Source organism: Kogia breviceps, chromosome 15 (assembly GCF_026419965.1).
Source record: "Kogia breviceps isolate mKogBre1 chromosome 15, mKogBre1 haplotype 1, whole genome shotgun sequence".
NCBI lineage: Eukaryota > Metazoa > Chordata > Mammalia > Artiodactyla > Physeteridae > Kogia > Kogia breviceps.
Window position 1 is genome coordinate 5,174,152 of NC_081324.1, and position 11,854 is coordinate 5,186,005.

The following is an 11,854-nucleotide window of genomic DNA, read 5'->3' on the forward strand; positions in this document are numbered from 1 at the left end:
TCATGAATTAGGTGAATGCATTTCCATGCTCTATATTACTTTGATAAATTGGTGTATTTGTGTGCATATTTCATCGGGAGAAAATGTTTTAACTGTGCTTTATTTTCAGAGAAGAACTATTTATACAAACATGGGGACTGTGAAAAGACAATTCTATAGTGAATTGTGAAAAGTGGACATATTTCTAATTTCATTCCACTGCCTTTATCCAAACTTAAGAATTACAGACACTTGTTATCCCTTCAGCAAGACATCCCCGCTGCACAATGATATGTTCATTTCGTAATTTGGTTGCTGGCCACCAAGTGCTCCTTAGTTTTTAAATACATTTTGAGATTTACTGGAAACTTGAAGAAGAAATTAGTTCCTGACTAAGACTATCCCAACTTTATTTTTACTGTCAGTTTCAATTTGTTTCTATGTTGTTTTATGTCTTTGTTAGATAATTGTACATTGTGTGATATGTGAAAAATACGATTTTGGCTGAACTTTGTGTTACATGTACATTGTTTTCATTATATAGACTGCTTGAGAATAGTGCGTTCCTGAGTGATTTTGAACATGCTACAGTGAAAAGTGAGAATATGGACCATGGAAACACCAGCTAGAGGTTTTATGGACTATAAACATCTGTTGTTGTATTAAGATTAAATGCAGCCAAAAGTACCGAGTAAAATTACTGGATTGCAATAAGAAAAATCTCATTTTTTGTCTTTCCTATATACCCCCATTTCCTTTAAAAAAAAAAAAAAATCAAAGGAAGATACCGAGTTTCAGAAATAGTTTTGAAATCAGGTATTTTACCGTTCATACCCTTCAGTAGAAATGATTTTTGATTAAGCACTTAGCAATATGATTGATTGACAGTTTGAGAAAATACCCTGCATGTCAGTACTGGATATTTGAATTGGAAAAATATCCTTTTTATTAGACACATTGTAAAAAGCATGCATTCTGCAATACTGCTGTTACTCTTCCATTTCCTTGTGTCATATGCTTGCTACTTGTAACTTTTTATATAAAGATATATAAAAATGTATAATAATTTCCTAACTTGAGTTAAGAGAAATGTTTTCTTCTATTAGAGTGATAAAAACTGACTTACGTAAGTCCACACTTTATATCTACTCTTTCCACATTTTAGGCTACAGGATGTCCTTTAGTATTAAGACATACTTCTTCAAAATTTGATTTCTAAAACTTTATGGAGTCCTCAGTCCCCAAGGCAGTCAGAAAGAGTTAAGTTAACTGGAGTAAATAGGATTCCTACATTACATCAAAAGCATATGATATTCTGCAGCAACTGGGAGCATTTTCAGGATGGGCATGTTGTCCTCTTTACGACTAATTTTATCCGAAGAGTTTAAGAAAGTGGACGTTGTATCACTATCAAGCGCATTTAAAAGTGACATGTTTTTGTGCTGATCTGAATGACGTAGCTAGTGAACTAGTCACCAGTAACTTGGTCACCAGGCAAATCAAGCCTGCAAGAAAGAGAGCCAGTATTCAAATTACCATGGTATTGTCCGACCCACAGAATTTAGTTTCAACATAAACATATAACCTCAATATGAGACGTCTAACTAAAGCAAGCACCAAGATCAGCATCTCCTCTTCTAAGGTTTAGGTTTTGCCCAGAATTCTCGATACATGGAATAGCCCATACCTAAAGAAAAAGAATGCTAGTTAAGCATTTAAATATTTTTTTCAGTATTCGAAAATTAAAAACAGTTCATAAAGTAGCACCCTTGCTAGCATACAATACTTACAAGGGGAACAAGGCCCTATGCTGCTTGCATTCTTGCTTTCTTAAGCAATTCAAATTTCTAAAATTCTTTTTACACAATTTCCCAAGTATCTCAAGGACAGTATGACTAGCTCAGACTGTTAAAATATCAATATTTATCTGGCAACTTTAAAAGGAGTTACTCTTACTGTATAATACCAGATAAAGTCAATTAATTATAAAGCATATAAAAGCATGTAATATCTTTTCCACCTTCAAAAACTCAATAAAACAGGAATCATGTCTCTCCTAGATGATGGATCTTATTACGAATCCTATTTACTTATCTAGACTCTTCAACAAAATTATAAACTCAGTGAAGGGTAATACTATCTTTTCTTTCTTTCTTTAAAACCTTAGTAAGATTTTATCATAGACAGTACAACTATGTCACTACTTGAACTATTTTTATTAATTCAGTTTTTATGTGAAAATGAATATAAGTGATATTTGCAAACTGCTTCAAAGTCAGCTGAAAGTATCTATCTTGTTTTATTTACAAAGAAATCCATTAATGGGGAACCACAAATTTGAGATATTCTGTGGCAACATACCCAGAGCCACTGCTCCCATAACAAAGCCTTGGGCTGCCACGCGCATGTGGATCAGGTGAACAGACACTTTAGTATTGTCCCTGCTCTTCAATTTATATAATCCATATGCAACGATTGCTGCAAAACCTGCCAGTCCTGTAAAACAGACAGTCACAAGTATGTCAGATGCATGCGGGCAGGGAATCAAGATGATTTTATCATCAATCAATGTTCTGTTTTTTTTTTTTTATAAGGATGCTTTAGGAGACCATTAACCAGCTAACATACAAATTGAGTTTTTAATTTTTCCCCCTCAGAACTAAAAATCCACGATTGGAAGCAAACAGTAGCAGATCCAGAAAGCTAAGATCATCTTTAAAATGTGGGCTTGTGAAGCCAGTAAATAAATTCCTTTAAGCGTGCCAGGGGAGTTCTTCTCTGTCCTACTTCCATCCCCAAAGGCAATCAGTTAATGTGGTACAGACTGTAATAAACCATAACTGTGAGGATAACAGAAAAAAAAAAAAACTTTATGGAATATATTCTCCTTTTAGAATAGGAAAGTCTTTTTTAAATGCTTTAAAATCACAAGCCCTTTTATGACCCAAATTACACAATTCTGAGTTGTCCTTATACTCAGGCACATATATGATTCCTGAAAGCTTACTAATTATGGTGTGTTTAATATAAATAAAGGAAAATAATATTATAATTAATTGCTGTTGAATTACATACTCTATAAAGTTTGTTTTAGTGAGTGGGTACTTTTAAAATATTGAATGTGTATTCTCAGAAAATAATTTCTAAACCCAGTTTACTGTAAATCTGCTTACCAGCATTTCCCAAACAGCTGAATTCTACAGAATTTTGTCCTACAAACACATAGCCATCTGGTCTATCACGATGCCAACCTGGTAATTCAAGCAAGCTCCGCAAAGCCAATCGATGAATTATTCACACACATCCCTGTTAGGAATTCAACTTCACATGTGTTACAGAAACAAATAAATGGAAAAGAAAAAATTTTCTGATAGAAAAATCAATTATCATATCAATTCTGAATAGTCTGTATTGAAAACATGTCAATCCACAGAATTTGATAAACTGCTAAATAGAAAAAATATATCGAACATTATAAAGAAAGATTTTCTGTTGTTTTGCTATATATTTTATATACATTATGTTGAAATTTAACCTTTTTTGTTTGACTTGACTAATTCTTTTATTATCATGCCTATTTTCATTCCTTTTACTTCAAAGTTGATGCATCCAGAGGCTTTTTAAAGTGATTAGCCATGTTTTATATTACTGTCTCTATTTAGAAATCTTCATAAGAACCTGTACACTTTGAGTGAATAATCTCAAAAAGGATGATATACATGTGAACCACTTACTATCCACTGTCCTTTCAGCTGTCCACAGGACTTCCATCTTTCCAGTTCTTCCTAAATAAGCAGAATCCTTCTGATCTGGTTCACTGCTGAAAGGATATTTGCACCAGAAATCGAGGACTTAAAAAATAGATCCAACTACATTAAGTATAATGATAAAGATAGATTGCTTACATATATTTAATATACAACAGCTCCATAGGAAAACAAAAATATTGAAATGAAGAATAGGCCTCTTCAGTGGTAATACTGAGAACGTATAACTCAACGTATAATTGGGCATTGCCTAATCAGAGAACAAGATAGAGATGGCTCTGAGACAGGGGCCTGGAAGCATCCTGTTGTCCCTGCCTCACCTCTAGATGCTGCATCTTGAGGGTGTAGGGGCTCCATGATGCCTGGGGGTTTCCTGAATGAAGGTCTTTAAAAGCCAGTATTGAAATCTACCAACACGTTAAAAATTCCTCTTTACTGGCTACATTAGACCCTGTCACCTGAGTATCAACCTTTGGTTTAGATTCAAGTGGAGAGACACATGTAGATAAGGCATGAGATAGTTCAAGACTTTCAAGATGTTTCAAATCAAGTTATTTTAATAAATATATTTTTTGACAAAGTGAATTCAAATATTACTTGCACGAGTGCTTTATTAATCTCATAAGATGCTGTCTGATAGCGTAATTACACACCATGTTAGTTAATTTGAAAATAGCTGTTTTTGTTTCATTTCCCTATGTTTGGATTCACTTTCAAAATCTGGGAGGCATATCATGATTATGTGCAACACCTATGAAACCCTGAATTAAGCTTTTTACTTCCGTCCAAGTGCATTTTAGTTGCCTAATTCAAGGTTGGCATGCTGATTTGGAAATATGATTTTTATGTACCTGATTTTATACACAAGCCATTTTTATGCATCATATTGGAAGATAGACATATGTAATATTTGATTTACCATAATTCAATTCCATTTGATTAGATAATTAAAATGTGGCTGTAAACTTAATTGGAGATCAATGTCTTTGAGCTTTCAAAGGGGAACAGTCCACATTGTGGAGATGCTGGCTTTTCTGTTTTGCATTATTTTTTTCACCAAAATTATTTCAATGACTCCATAAACCATTATTCTTAGCATTTAATAAAGTTAGGTTTTTGACATTTCTTGAGTATTCACTTAATATTGAATCAACTTTTTCTATATTTTTCATTTAGGAATTTGGCTTTTCCTCAAATTTGATAGCATTTTTAAAATTCCACGAATGGATTTTCCTCAACCTAAGAATATCTTAATAAATAACAAAATATGATACTGATTCCTATTCCTTAATTAAAGTAATGACAAATTATTTATCTTTTGGTGGTAAAATAAATAATAGTGTTTTATCTTCTGATGAAATTTGTATATTTCAATGATGAAAATGAATCCTGTCAGATTCCAACTCTGGAGGGAGGTTAAATAAATAAAATCATGAAAATATTCTGAATGCAAAATGCATATGATGTGAAAAGTGAGTCTCAGTTTTGTCCAACTTTGCTGAAGCGAGTTAGTTTCTGTATCATGCCTGCCTGGGCATTCTTCTTCCTTTGGCTCATTTTTGGGATCATACTAATGGCCCAGAGGGTCCATCCAAAAAATTGTCAAATAGATAAAATAATTTTTAAAATCAGACTTGAATTAACTTTCAGTTTCTTATCCATTTAATTAATAATTCCCGTTTATCTCTTAAAGGTGGAATTAAGTAGCAGAATAAAATATATTGTTAAAATAGCCAGAGATGTGTTTTTATAAATAATCTTGTTCAACAAATTAGAGCCCTTTGCTAATGTAGAATTATCCTGATTAATTTTATTAATGAGTTTGTTTAAATTGTGCTACAGATTTCTTTAACTGAATTTTATTATTCAAATAAACCCAACAGTGTGATAGAAATAACAAATCCAGGTGACTGACGTCAGGCACTTGTAACATCTCAGCTTTTTTTTTATTATGGCCTCTGGTTCTGTACTTTCTTATGTGTTATTAAAGAAGTAAATGCCTTCTTAGTATGCCTTTAATTCCTCAGACTTCAAACTTACTAGGGCTGGTTTCCAGAAGGTTCTTATTCTTGCACTAGTATGATCATAAAGTTAAACCACTTCTTTGTGTCCATACTTGTGCAGCCAACATGTTCCTGTTTATCCCCAACTTCTATCACCTCTCCAAACTCTGAAGCATGTCGTTTTACGTTGGTTCATTCTTTGGAAAAACAATTTTTTTTTTTGCCCTCTTCTTAATAGACACATAGCTAGACACAAAATGTAAAAGTGGTCAGAAAACATAGCATATAAATTATTTAAAATAAAATTTTCCTTATTATATCACATTATAAAATTTGTGCTATTTATTTGCTTTCTCATGAGTTAAGTTTAGTATCAATATAGCCAGCGTTTTTCTTGAGCCTGTACAATCTATATACCAGGATTCTTCCTAAGTGCTTTGGGGATGAAAATAAAAGGTGACGAACTAGTGGGGAGCATAATTATGGAGCCTTATAGAAGGAAGGGTTCTTAGCGGAGCTCAATAAGGAAAATGAAGCTCAAAATTATTTGCTAAGTTTTCCATCTTGAAAAGCTAATTAGTTGCTTCCTGCTAATCTGGCATGGAAGATGAAGTATATTCAACTGTCAAGAGAATACAGTACCGAGAATGTTTTATAATAAAGAAGTCAGTAGCATAGATAAGGGGGTAAAATATATTCTCAACGAGATGTAGAGATGCTTGATGAATAGTGTCTTTCTAAGCAGGTCTTGAAGATTGAGAACCATTGTCAAATGGTGGAGCAGGGAGAGATTTCCACCTAGAGAAATTAGAGCAGAGAGTAGTCTCCCAAGGCCATGTAAATATTTGAGTTGGCTGGAGCATAGGATTAGACTAAAGGAATAATAGTCAGTATAGTTGGAAGAGCAGGTTGGCGTTTACGTCATGACCTCTGAGTGCAGGTAATGCCATCCAAAAGACTTCACGTTTTAGTCAAAAAAGAATTTTAATGTCTCTTAGCAAAGTTGGGCTGAAAAACTATACTCTAAGTAGAATCCTCTGACAGCAGTGTATTTGCTAAACTGAGTGAAACTGGAATAAATAAAGGAAATCAAAACAATACAGACACAAGATATTAAAAAAGAATAACCGATGGATTGTTAGATATCCAGAAATATCTGTCTTACTTTCTATTTATTTTCTATGATTTTTTAAATTATTTTAAGATCATGGTTGGGTAACTAGCCAAAATACTGAGTGTTGTATGCTAAACACCATTCTGAGAGTTTTTCATGTAAGTATTCCTTTAGTCGTCTTGGCAATTATTATTATTATTAATAATAATAATACTTGTTGTTATGGTTGTTTTATTGTTATTCCATTGTACCTATAAGGAAACTGAAGAGAGTTTTGGTAGCTTTTCTAAGATTGCACAATAAAGAATGCTACATCCAGGTCTGAACTCAAGCTGATTAACCCCAGAATCAGCCAGCGATCCTACTGATATGAATACAACCCTTTAATATTCAATACAGTATGTTTCACTGAAATAAGTTGATACGTATTCATAGAAACCCCATACTTTTGTGTTTTCTCATCTGTAAAAATATGTATTTTAGCAACTTCTCTCCACCCTATAGCTTTTGAGGACCAAACGACAATGCATTGGAAGATACTTTTTATACCCTATGATACATTATAAATAAATCATTTTCCTAAGTCATGTGTAAACTTCATTTTAAAATGGACATGGGACAAAGGTATCACCTATACAGAGCAGTAATGAAAAATAACTTCCAGCCTCCTCTTGTCCACAGTGCAATGTATGATTTACGGAGTCCACTGATTCTTATTTCACTTGAGTGACATCTTTCCCCAGTGCTTATTTTATTGCATCATCTTATTGAACAACATTGAACTCCAGAGCTCCTACGCGGTCCCCAAAACCCTAGTCATCAAGTACAAACAGAAATACTAACACTTGACAGAAAAGTCTGTTTTTCAATCCCAGACAATTGTTTGGTATACATTCGCACGATAGCCTAATAGTGGGATAAGAAAGCCAATAGAGAGGTAGGTAGATAAGTGCACTCTCATAACCATAATTACGGTATAAAAATGTGGTGTGATGCAGTGAAAATAGCTTTTCAACAGGACAATTTCAAATTTTAGTTTCACTTCCTACTTCTCATGTGCTCTTCAGGATGTTGTTGGAATCCTTTGAGCTTCGCTTCCTTTATCCTTAAAATAGAGAGTCTATACCCAATAATGAAAGTTGCTCAGAAAATCAGAGATGACACCATCCACAAACAAACAACATGAAATTGGTGGTACCAATATGCGGGCTCTAGTTTTCACATTTGTGTCTTACTAGTTTGTGGGCAAAATGTCTCCTCTACGCCTGACTTTTGTCCATCTGTGAACCAGTCATTGCTGACAGAAATGGACTTCTCTACCTCCGCGATCAACCTTGGGTTCAGACAACTCGGGAAAAGGCCTCACCTTTCCAAGGTGACATCAGTTTAGGACAGATTCTTAGGACAGGACCAGATGGAAGGGGCGTAGGGGTTAGTAGGTGGGAGAGAACGAGGTGAGCCCTTGCCTCTTAGCTCTTAGTCGGCCAGCATCCGCCATAAATGAGGTTGACACTGGAAAAGACATCAACACAGATATGCTATTAATGATGTGTACTTGAGAACTGCTAATTTCTGGCATTTAAGGATTTGAAAGTTGGTGTCGAGAATGAGCAATTTGGGGATGCTTCAAAGTAACTGTCAAGGGCACGGTCAGTACGGCTCTGCTTAGGTGAGCAAATGAGCACAAAAGTTACATTTAAATAAATAAATACATTCCTTTACTTGTCACAGAGAAGCACTGTCCTGACCTCACACGAGGCTTATATTCATTAGCCTTTCCTTCTAGAAACTACAGAATTAAGCCAGATTCAAAAGTAAACTTAAAGAAGTACGGTTTAATACCCATCGTTATGGGCACATTATCTTTCTCCTTTTTTTAAAAAAAGTTTAATTTGCAGGTGGTGTTTTCAAAATAAACATACACAAAAATGGTGAGTTTTAGAACACACAAATTTAGAATAACATGTAAACAGAATTGCTTGAAGTACATATCAATGCAGTACGCTTACAAACCATGGGTCTCTCTAGATTTTTATATTCTTACATATGCTAACTTTATGAATAAAAGTGTCTTTTTAAAAAATCACTCTTTAAGTGGCAGCTTTTTCAAGTAGATCATTCTTGTTAAGATGGATACTACGAACATAGTTTCATACAATATACTTACCCAACTTTCTGAAAGGACAGTCTTTTTGTGTTAAAAAAAAGAGTAATGAACTCTTGTTAATTGATAATATTGAAGTATTTTGTAAAATATTAATGCACTTGTGAGAAAACGCCTTCTCTCTCTACAAGTACTCCTTTTTTATAGCCAAGGTTTTTCTCCCAGCTATGTTGAGACTTTTATACGATACATATAGATATTTCCTGAGCCTGTGCTTATCCTTTAGTCACTTGTAAACAGGCCTCATTTCTTGAAGGACTGTGCTGGTTTGTAAGAAGTTATATCTCATCTTCAAATCGACTCTGCTCTGAATTGGTAGGGCTGGGACTCTGCAAATGAAATCGTTCTCTCTGCCAGTTGATCCTTCCTGTTCACGTCTGCTAACAGAGGGCAGTAGAGGAAGATGGCAAGACAGATGAGGACCTGAAACACTGTTATGTTTGCCTCCTATTCCCGTCAGCATCCTCTAAGAAGCAGAACTTGGATTCACCGGCAGCCTCCAGCCTCCGAGCACCCCCTCAGAAGCATCTGCACCAGCTTGGCGTGTCCTCCTCAGAGCTCTGAGCCCTGCCTTGGAAGGACTCCTTCTGGACTCTCGATTCTGAAAACTCCCATTCATTTCCATTGTTTCCTCAGTCCTAGAGCGAGCCAGGCTCTGTATGGCTTAATATTGGCTACCTCCTTATTCCCTTTTCATTTTTCCAGTCTTCCAAACCTGTATAACAGATTCCCAGGATCACAGTCTCTCTGCTGATATATCTACCATGTCTTCTGGTTTCCTGACCCGAGGATTATGATTGATTTTAACTGGAATCTTTTTCCTTGCTAAGGGCTTTTTAAAATTCTTCCCTGAGATTCTTTTACTTAACTTATGACAACTTCGCCTAATTAAATTTCACACAAGAATGAAGTGTTTGGCTAAATTATTTCTGGAATATTAGTTCTATAGCATGAGACATTCAATTATATATGAGAACAGATACACATGCTTATAATGAGCAAGTGTTCCCTTTCATGGGGTGGGTATTCCTCAGTTCTCGTGGGGATTTAAAAGGGAGAATATCAACAATATTAAAATGACAGTGAAATGAAAAAGCATCATGGGTCCTCTTTCTAATTTATATTCCTGACCTAAACAGCTCTAGTCAACTCTTCTTAATTTATTTATGTGTACCAAAATCAATTCCTGTGGATCTTTAAATTTTTTCTTTATTCTCTGGGAGTAAAGCCCCTTTTAAAATGGTTGGCCAGTGCCTTCAGGAGAGCCTGGAGACCCTACCCTGGTCTATTAGATGTTTCAGAGCATTTCCTAGGAGGGTTAATAACTTAAATTCTAACTAATCAGCCACAGAACTTAGAAAGTTAAAATTTTATAACTTCAATTTTTCACAGGGAATGACTTCAAATCTAATCACCTACTGATAAGAATTTTAATCTTTCTAAAGTCAACCACTATCAAACTTTTATCTCAAGGGAACAGGGAGACAAATAAATGTGGCTGACAGGTGCATTGAGTAATTTGACTCAGTCTGGGGTCTATCAAATTTTGATTCCCTGCAGTTTGTGACTATACAGAAGGAAAGATCCGTTTTTCTGGCTTAATTGGATGAAACTATAGCTTGTTATGATAAACTCATTTCATACAAAAAAATATTCTCAATACTACTTAAATTTGGATTTTTCCCAGAACACTCACCTGTACATATTCCTGTTTTCTTAGTGAGTCTAGCCAACTTAGCCATTGCTGAAGGTACGAAAAGAAAGAGCTTTGTCTCAAAAGAGCAATGACCAGTGAAAGCGTAGCTCCCGTTAAAGTACTAAACATAAGAAAGCATGGGTGAATGTTCAACTTGTGTGAAACACTGTTCTAAATATTTTACAGGTATTTATCCAGTCAATCCTCATAACAACCTTATAAAGTAGTTATTATTAGCTTTATTTTATAGATGTGAAATTGCAATCCAAAGAAGTTACGTAAAATACCCAATCTCATGTAACTAATAAATAGTAAGGCTTGGATTTAAACTTTGGAGGGCTAGATACAGAAACTATAGTCTTAACCACACATCACCTTGCTTCTCATTGATTACCTACTTCTTAATTTGAAGAAATGGGAAATAAAATGTTAGCCACTCACTTAAAACCACTCTTCCTAACCTAGTGAGCACAGACAGAGGAGAGACAAGGAATAAAAGATAGAAATAACAGTCAATTCTCCTTGAAAACATGCTTTAGGAATTCCTGATGAGAATCACTATAGAAAAATAATGGGGAATAATCTCCATCTGTGGAATGATTGTAGCATGATGCATTGCACTGTCTAGGTTGCTTATGATAAATGTATCTACAGTTTATGGATTTATGGTACAAAGCCTGCTAAAAAACTGTCAGAATCAGCATGTGACTATCTAAGTAATAAATGGCAATGTTTCCTAACTGAAATCTCTCTCTCTCTCAGTAAGCGATGTCCTACATGGCCCCCTTAGAGAGGTCCTGTGCTTAAACTGTGTTGGGTGGTCCCAAGGCAGCTATAAAGGACCGAGAGTCTTGTGTTTGCCTCACCGTACTTCCACATGCTTTACCTTCAACTCATAATTACCTGTATCCTTTGAAGTATTAGTGAATTTTGATCCTGTGTAACCCGTGATTCTTGTATGTCTGATTTGAGAGTCTGACCCCTTTTGCTATATCAAGGAGTTTCCTGCAGTTCCTTCTTGGAACATTTTGGAGTTCCAAGAAGTCCAGTGCCTAAGTTGTATGTTCCTTTGGCTTGTCTTGGTAGATATCAGGGGCATTGTTTACTTATTCAACAAACATAACATAAACA

At 34.9% G+C, this 11,854-nt stretch overlaps 1 protein-coding gene across 7 annotated transcripts in view; it reads left to right on the forward strand.

Annotated features, from left to right (window-relative positions):
- NETO1 (neuropilin and tolloid like 1) overlaps nucleotides 1-11,552 on the forward strand; it is a 105,475-nt gene extending 93,923 nt beyond the window's left edge. For 3 of the 7 annotated variants that reach the window (XR_010836738.1, XR_010836739.1, XM_067014578.1), the window contains one exon: nucleotides 110-3,444. The gene's annotated coding sequence lies outside the window, so the exon portion shown is untranslated. Of the gene's footprint in view, nucleotides 1-109; nucleotides 3,445-3,731; nucleotides 5,754-9,487; nucleotides 9,860-11,485 lie in introns of those variants that run through there. The other 4 variants (XM_067014579.1, XM_067014581.1, XM_067014580.1 and 1 more) reach the window with 4 other exon arrangements.
- The last annotated feature ends 302 nt before the right edge of the window (nucleotides 11,553-11,854 follow it).